Source organism: Gracilinanus agilis, chromosome 3, assembly GCF_016433145.1.
Source record: "Gracilinanus agilis isolate LMUSP501 chromosome 3, AgileGrace, whole genome shotgun sequence".
NCBI classification, from domain to species: Eukaryota; Metazoa; Chordata; class Mammalia; order Didelphimorphia; family Didelphidae; genus Gracilinanus; species Gracilinanus agilis.
The window spans coordinates 457074341-457083804 of NC_058132.1; positions in this window are offsets into that span (position 1 = coordinate 457074341).

Genomic DNA, 9464 nt, shown 5'->3' on the forward strand with positions numbered 1-9464 from the left:
CCGCAGACAAACACTGAGTGCGAGGATAAAGCTGAGAAGCTGCTGGGCTAACAATGGCTACCCAGAACCAGGAAGTCCAGAAGAGAGAGAAAAAGATTAACAACAAGAAAAAGAAATCTTTAACACTCGACAACTTTTACACGGAGAAAATCCAAACTACCAAGCAATCAGAAGCGGAGAAAAAACAAGCAATCACATCCGAACCATCCCAAGATAATAAAAACTGGTCACAAGCTCTTGAAATGTTCAAAACTGAGATGACGAGAAAGTTGGAAAAGATTTGGTCAGAGAAATGGGAAGTACCTCAAAAGGAAATCAGGCAAGAAAATAACAGTTTAGGGGGTCAGCTGGGTAGCTCTGTAGATTGAGAGCCAGGCTAGAGACAGGAGGTCCTAGGTTCAAATCCAGCCTCAGACACTTCCCAGCTCTGTGACCCTGGGCAAGTCACTTGACCCCCATTGCCTACCCTTACCAATCTTCCATCTATAAGTCAATACACAGAAGTTAAGGGTTTAAAATTAAAAAAAATAACAGTTTAAAAGGCAGAATTTCGCAATAGGAAAGTGAGGCAAGTCAACTGAAGACAAGAAATGACCAGGAAATGAAAAAGAAAACCAAAAGATTATAGCCGAAAACCAAAATATTATACCTGAAAACCAAAAGATCATAGCCGAAAACCAAAGATTATAGCCGAAAACCAGTCCTTAAAGGCTAGAATTGAACAATTAGAAGCTAATGATCTCTCAAGACAACAAGAACAAATAAAACAAAGCCAAAAGACCGAAAAAATAGAAGGAAACATGAAATATCTCAATGAGAAATTGACAGACCAAGAAAACCAGTCTAGAAGAGACAATTTGAGAATCTTTGGTCTCCCTGAAAAGGGTGAAATTAATAGAAATTTGGACTCCATACTAAAAGAAATTATTCAGCAAAATTGCCCTGAAGTTCTACAACAAGAGGGCAATATACACATTGAAAGGATCCATAGATCACCCGCAACATTCGATCCAGATAAGAAAATGCTCAGGAATATAATTGCCAAATTCAAGAGCTTCCAAGTAAAAGAAAAAAATCTTACAAAAAGTCAGAAAGAGACAATTCAAATACTAAGGAGCACCAATCAGGATCACACAGGATCTGGCAGCCTCCACGCTAAAAGACCACAAAGCTTGGAATATGATATTCAGAAAGCCAAGAGAGCTGGGCCTGCAACCACGGATCAACTACCCATCAAAATTGACTATATACTTCCAGGGGAAAGTATGGGCATTCAACAAAATTGAAGATTTCCAAGTATTTGCACAGAAAAGACCAGGACTAAATGGAAAGTTTGATATCCAACCACAAAAAGCGAGAGAAACATGAAAAGGTAAATAAGAAACAGAGGGGAAATAAAGAAAACTCATAATTTTTTAAATTTGCCTTTTTAAGGGCCTCAGTAAGATCTAATTATCTGTATTCCTATGTGGAGAAATGCTATGTATAATTCTCTGTAGTGAACTCTATTCACTAATAAGTATTTACTATTATAGTGGTAGGAAGAATGATTAATGGGAAGAGGGTAGAGTACTGAATGGTCTAAGATGATATGGGGGGTGGGAAAGAGGAGGGTGAATGGATGGGGACACCAGGAGAAACTTGAGAGAATAAGAAAAATAGGATAATCTATTACACAAAAAGAGGGCATGGGATGGGAGGGGACAAATACTATTATAAGAAGGAGAGGAAGAGAGCATCAAGAGGTAATTTTTAAAACTTACTTTCAGCGTAATCAACTTGGAGAGGGAAGAGTAGCTATACTATCCATTGGGATATAAAAATCTATCTAACCCTACTGAGAAAGTCAGAAGTGATAAACCAAGTGGAGCAGGGGAGAGGGGAGGTCAAAAAAGGGAGGGGAGAAGAAGGGGGAAGGAATTTATTAGGCCTTCAAAACAAAAAGAGGGGAATAACAAAGGAGGGGGTAGAAAGGGAAGTTAATCAAGGGAGAGGATAAGGGATAGCAGCTTAATAGCAAACCACTGGTTTAAAAGGAAATAGGTTAAGAAGAAGAGGTAGGAATACGGGAGGATACAAAAATGTCAGCAAATGAACAACTGATGATTATAACTCTGAATGTGAATGGGATGAACTCTCACATAAAATGGAAGCAAATAGCAGAGTGGATTAGAAACCAAACTCCCACTATATGTTGTCTACAAGAAACACATATGAGGCAGGTGGACATACACAAGTTTAAGGTTCAGGGCTTGAACAAAATCTTTTGGGCGTCAAATGAGAAAAAGAAGGCAGGAGTGGCTATTATGATCTCTGACAAAGCCAAAGTAAAAATAGATATGATTAAAAAAGACAGGGAAGGTCATTACATCCTGATTAAAGGCAGTATAAACAATGAGGAAATAACACTGCTCAATATGTATGCACCAAGTGGCATAGCATCCAAATTCATAAAGGAGAAACTGGCAGAGCTCAAGAAGGAAATAGATAGTAAAACCATAATAGTGGGAGATCTAAATATTCCTCTTTCAGATCTAGATAAATCAAACCAAAAAATAAATAAGAAAGAGGTAAGAGAGGTGAATGAAGTCCTAAAAAAATTAGATTTAATTGATATGTGGAGAAAAATAAATAGGGACAAAAAGGAATACACCTTCTTTTCAGCGCACATGGTACATTCACAAAGATTGACCATGTAATAGGGCATAGAATCATTGCAAACAAATGCAAAAGAGCAGAAATAATAAATGTAACCTTCTCACATCATAATGCAATAAAAATAACAATTAGTAAGGGCACCTGGACAGGAAAATCAAAAACTAATTGGAAATTAAATAATATGATTCTCCAAAACCAATTTGTCAAAGAAGGAATCATAGAAACAATCAACAATTCCATTGAAGAGAATGACAATGATGAGACATCCTACCAAAATCTGTGGGATGCAGCCAAGGCAGTACTCAGGGGGAAATTTATATCCTTGCATGCATGTATTAACAAATTAGGGAGGGCAGAGATCAATGAATTGGGCATGCAACTCAAAAAATTAGAAAGCGAGCAAATTAAATATCCCCAGATGAAAACTAAATTAGAAATACTAAAACCAAGGGAGAAATTAATAAAATTGAAAGTAAAATAACTATTGAATTAATAAATAAGACTAGAAGCTGGTACTTTGAAAAAACAGATAAAATAGGCAAAGTACTGGTCAATCTAATAAAAAAAAGGAAAGAAGAAAACCAAATTGACAGTATCAAAGATGAAAAGGGAGACCTCATCTCTAATGAAGGGGAAATTAAGGCAATCATTAAAAACTATTTCACCCAATTATATGGCAACAAACATAACAATTTAGGAGATATGGATGAATATTTGCAAAAATATAAACTGCCTAGATTAACAGCAGAAGAAATAGAATACCTAAATAATCCCATATCAGAAAAAGAAATTGAATAAGCCATCAAAGAACTCCCTAAGAAAAAATCACCAGGGCCTGATGGATTCACAAGTGAATTCTATCAGACATTCAAAGAGCAACTAATCCCAATACTATACAAATTATTTGATATGATAAGCAAAGAAGGAGTCCTACCAAATTCCTTTTATAACACAAATATGGTACTGATTCCAAAGCCAGGGAGATCAAAAACAAAGAAAGAAAACTACAGACCAATCTCCCTCATGAACATAGATGCAAAAATCTTAAATAAAATACTAGCAAAGAGACTCCAGCATGTAATTAAGAAGATCATCCACCATGATCAGGTGGGATTTATACCAGGAATGCAAGGATGATCCACATAATTGACCATATCAATAGCCTATCAAACAAAAATCACATGATTATCTCAATAGATGTTGAAAAAGCCTTTGACAAAATACAGCATCCATTCCTATTGAAAACACTGAAAAGTATATGAATAGAAGGACCTTTCCTAAAAATAATAAACAGTATATACCTAAAACCATCAACAAGCATTATATGCAATGGGGATAAATTAGAAGCCTTCCCAATAAGATCAGGTGTGAAACAAGGATGCCCATTATCACCTCTATTATTCAACATAGTACTAGAAACACTAGCAGTAGCAATTAGAGAAGAAAAAGAAATCGAAGGTATCAAAATAGGCAATGAGGAGACTAAGCTATCACTCTTTGCAGATGATATGATGGTCTACTTAAAAAATCCTAGAGAATCAACTAAGAAGCTTGTAGAAATAATCAACAACTTTAGCAAAGTTGCAGGATACAAAATAAATGTGCATAAATCATCAGCATTTTTATACATTTCCAACACATTAGAGCAGCAAGAGGTAGAAAGAGAAACACAATTTAAAATTACCCTAGACAATATAAAATACTTAGGAATCTATCTACCAAAATCAACACAGCAATTATACAAAAACAACTACAAAACATTTTCCAAACAAATAAAACTGGATCTAAACAACTGGAAAGCCATTGGTTGCTCATAGGTAGGACGAGCTAACATAACATAAATGACCATTCTCCCCAAATTAATTTACCTATTTAGCGCCATACCTATCAAACTACCAAAAAACTTCTTTACTGAATTAGAAAAAACTATAACAAATTTCATTTGGAATAACAAAAGATCAAGAATATCAAGGGAAATAATGAAAAAAATGTGAAGGAAGGAGGCATAGCAGTACCAGATATTAAACTATACTTCAAAGCAGTAGTCATCAAAACAATATGGTACTGGCTAAGAGACAGAGAGGAGGATCAGTGGAATAGACTTGGGGTAAATGACATCAGCAAGACAGTGTATGATAAACCCAAAGAGCCCAACTTTTGGGACATGAATCCACTATTTGACAAAAACTGCTGGGAAATTTGGAAAACAATATGGGAGAGAATAGGTTTAGATCAACATCTCACACCCTACACCAAGATAACTTCAGAATGGGTGAATGACTTGAATATAAAGAGGGAAACTATAAACAAGTTAAGTGAACACAGAATAGTATACTTGTCAGATCTTTGGGAAAGGAAAGAATTTAAAACCAAGCAAGAGTTATAGAAAATTACAAAATGTAAATTAAATGGTTTTAATTATATTAAACTAAAAAGCTTTTGTACCAACAAAAACAATGTAGTCAAAATCAGAAGGGAAACAACAAATTGGGAAAAAATCTTTATAATGGAAAACTCTGACAGGGGTCTAATTACTCAAATATTCAAGGAGTTAAAGCAATTGTATAAAAAATCAAGCCATTCCCCAATTGATAAATGGGCAAGAGACATGAATAGGCAATTTTCAGCTAAAGAAATCAAAAGTATCAATGAGCACATGAGAAAGTACTCTAAATCTCTAATAATTAGAGAAATGCAAATCAAAATAACTCTGAGGTATCACCTCACACCTAGCAGATTGGCTAAAATGAAAGAAGGGGAGAGTAATGAATGTTGGAGGGGATGTGGCAAAATTGGGACATTAATGCATTGCTGGTGGAGTTGTGAACTTATCCAGCCATTCTGGCTGGCAATTTGGAACTATGCTCAAAGGGCTATAAAAGACTGCCTGCCCTTTGATCCAGCTATACCATTGTTTGGTTTGTACCCCAAAGAGATCATAGATAAACAGACTTGTGTGAAAATATTTATAGCCGTGCTTTTTGTGGTGGCAAAAAACTGGAAAAGGAGGTCATGTCCTTTAATTGGGGAATGGCTGAACAAATTGTGGTATATGCTGGTGATGGAATACTATTGTGCTAAAAGGAATAACAAACTGGAGAAGTTGCAGGTGAACTGGAAAGACCTCCAGGAACTGATGCAGAGTGAAAGGAGCAGAGCCAGAAGAACACTGTACACAGAGACTGATATACTATGGTAAAATTGAATGTAATGGACTTCTGTACCAGCAGCAATACAAAAACCCAGGACAGTTCTGAGGGATTTATGGTAAAGAATGCTACCCACATCCAGAGGAAGGACTGCAGGAGAGGAAACATATAAGAAAAACAGCTGCTTGAACGCAAGGGTCGGGGTGGACATGATTGAGGATGTGGACTCGAAACTACCACACCAATGCAACTACCAACAATTTGGAAATAGGTCTTGATCAAGGACACATGATAAAACCAGTGGAAATGTGTGTCGGCCATGGATGGGAGAAATGCGGGGGGTGAAGGGGAAAGTAGGAGCATGAATCATGTAATCATGTTAAAAATGAATATTAATAAATATTTAAAATTAAAAAAAGGAAGGACAAACAATAACAACATCACAATTTAGTAGGCATGAGAATCCTTCTCAATTGAGGAGACCCAAAGTTTTATGAGACCAGCCAACACTTGAAATTTCTTCTCTATGGTCTCTTAAAAAGTAAAGAGGGTGCCACAGAGCAGCAAAAACTAAAGCCATTTATTTCTCCTGATATTTTAGCAGAAGACAATCTCAGTAATGGAATTATATTAAAGATCTCAGAAGAGCCTGAGAAAATCTGTTTCAAGCTTTGTTCTGATAAGTATATTGTATACATTGGGGAAAGATTGGATCTGTGATTTCATTAATATAATCAGAGCTGGATCAGAAAACTCTCCTTCCTAATGTAGGCTAACACTTCCTCTTCACCTTATAGAGAGCTGTCCCAAGCATTGAAAGGAAAAATGACTTTGCCAGGGTTACACAGTCAATATGTGCTCAAGGCAGGACATGAATTTCTAGACAGTTAATATGTATTTAATACTCCCTTGCTCTAAGGCCAGCTCTTTATCCACTACTCTAAGCATGTCTATATGGTATATATATGGCATACATATGTACATAGGACATATATACACATATATATTATAATCACAAGAAAAGAATGTCTTTTGGGAGGGGAAGGGTTACTTACTAATACTAGAAAATTATAGTCAACCAAGTCAGCATTCCTTAAAGTTTTTCACAAACCCTTCTCATGTTGATGCATTTCTTCATAGCTCTAAACCAGCACTAACAGCCATTTAGTTTATCTAGCTGTGCTTTCCAGAACATTACTTTAAATCACAAACTGTAGTCACTTAATGCATTTTAGGGCTCTCATCTCTTTCACTAAGATTTCTGCCTGGTAACACTCCTATTTAAATAAAAATTAGGATGACAGCCAATGTCTCTGACAAAAAGATGCAGACCCAGGCTTTATACATGAATAGTGATAGTTTTGTTAAGGCTGAAATGGTTATTCTTGCCCCTCCCTGGAGCTTGAAGCTTTCTCTCAATGGGGTAGAATATTTCTGCCTCCAAAGGAAATCAATGACCCCCTGCCTCAGAACACTACTCATCTTTTCTCCAAAGAAGTATTCTTATTTAATTACCCAACTGGCAAAAGTGGTTCACTATTCTAGGAGAACTACTTTCTTTTTTTAAAGGGTATATTGACATGTTCTATTTATACATTTCATTTATCCTCATTTTGTAAGAGATCTCTTATAATGAAGTTAAACAGTTAATTAAAACTGATTATATCATGATCTCATCTGAAGTGCCAGTGATGTTTCACACCTAAATCATAAACTTATTAAAAAAAACAACTATTTTCTCTTCCTTTAACCCTTCACTCCATTAAAATAAAAGAATAAATAATAAGAATTTTGAATAGTCAAATAAAAAAATTGTATAAAAATAAATGTCTCATTCTATACTCCAAATATGTCACATTTTTATAACAGCATTTTATCAATCCTTTGGAATAATGATCACTGTGTTGACCATAATTAAGTCTTTCAAAGTTGTTTGTTTTAATCGTGTTATCATTACTGCATAAATTGTTCTCCTGGGTCTGTTCATTTCATTTTTCCTTAATTTATGCATCTTCAAAATTATTCATTTTTATGTTATTGCTGTTCTAGTATAAAATGTTTTAATGGTTCTATTTAACTTACTCTGCATCAGTTTGTGTAAGTCTTTTCATGTCTCCTGAAATCATCCATTTCATCATTTTATTCTGCATAATAGTACTATATCATTTTTATTTATTCAGTCATTCCTCATTGTTGAATATCCTCTTAGTCTCCAGTTTTAGTGTTTGGGGTTTTTTTCCTCACCACACAAAAAAGAGATGTTAATGTACTTAAAGGACTTTCACTTCTTTAGTCTTTTGGGGGAATAGGCCTAGAAGTGGTATAACTAGGTCAAAGGGTACTCACTGTTTAGTAACTTTTTGTGTATAATTAAAAATTACTTCCCAGAATGGTTGTCCCATTCATAGTACAACAGTGTATCAATGTCTCTGTTAATATATAACCCCATTCAACATTTATCATCTTCCTTTTTTTGTCATCTTTAACTCTCTGGTAAATGTGAGATAGAATTTCAGAAATGCTTTAATTTGTACTTCTCATATTAGTGGTGAATTGAAGCTAGCCTGGGTTTCTGCCCTTGAGAACTATGTGTTTATATTCTTAGGCCATTTATCAATTGGGGAATGATTTTTTTCTTTTCAATTTGAATCAGTTCTTTATATACTTTGGAAACAAGATTAATCAGAAAAACTTGCTGAAGTGATTTTTTTTTCTCTTTTAATCTTAGCTTTATTCAAATTTTTTGTATAAAATCTGAAAATTTTTATGCTATCAGAATCACTCATTTTCTTTTCTATGATCATTTTTGGTTCGGTTTGGTCATGAACTTTTTCTCCTATCTATAAATATGAGCGATAATTTTTTTCAAGCTTCTTTCATTTGTTTATGATGTGAGCTTTTTGATCTAGAGTGGCCTCGATATCTGGGTGCCACACAAGGTGTAGGGGCCCCTTGTCACAAATGGTCATAAACTAGGGAAGTAGATTCAGAAATGACACCATAAACAAGCCAAGTTGGAAAGATTTCTAGGGTACTTTGCAACATCATTACCTGGAGAAAGCTCAATGTACTTTTGGTTGAGCAGTGTATTTCTTTATTTATTTTTAAATACAAATTAAGCTATCCACTTTACTTTGTAGCTTATGAATGGGATCTGGCTCTTGCACTATGTAGGCCTCTCCAGAGGCCCCATAGCACTGTTTTTGGATTGGGGACATGGGCAATGTGTTCCAAACATCAGAGACTATTTGCCAGGGATGGCAGAATTTTCAAAGAAGGGGTATGTGTATCAGTGCTTGCACTGGATCCTGTTACACATAAAATTGTTAGCTTTAGTTATTTTTTCTCTTTACTCTCATGTGAAAAACAGTAGTCCCAAATTTGTTTAATCCAATGGTTGTACTGAATAGGGAGAATTTATTAATCAGTAAAAAAAAGATTTCTTATCCCGAACAGCTTGCAAGACAGCATAGTAATTTCCTTAAGCAACATTATTAATAATTGTATTGCATAATCATTCCTTCTGAATCAGGTATATTATTACAGTAAGTGTTTAATAACCCAGCACCAAATGCATGTCCCTTCATTTTCTTAAATATGAGTAATATTTCTCTCTCTTTTCCCTATGCCATCTTTCCTCTCCTCTTCCCTCCTTTT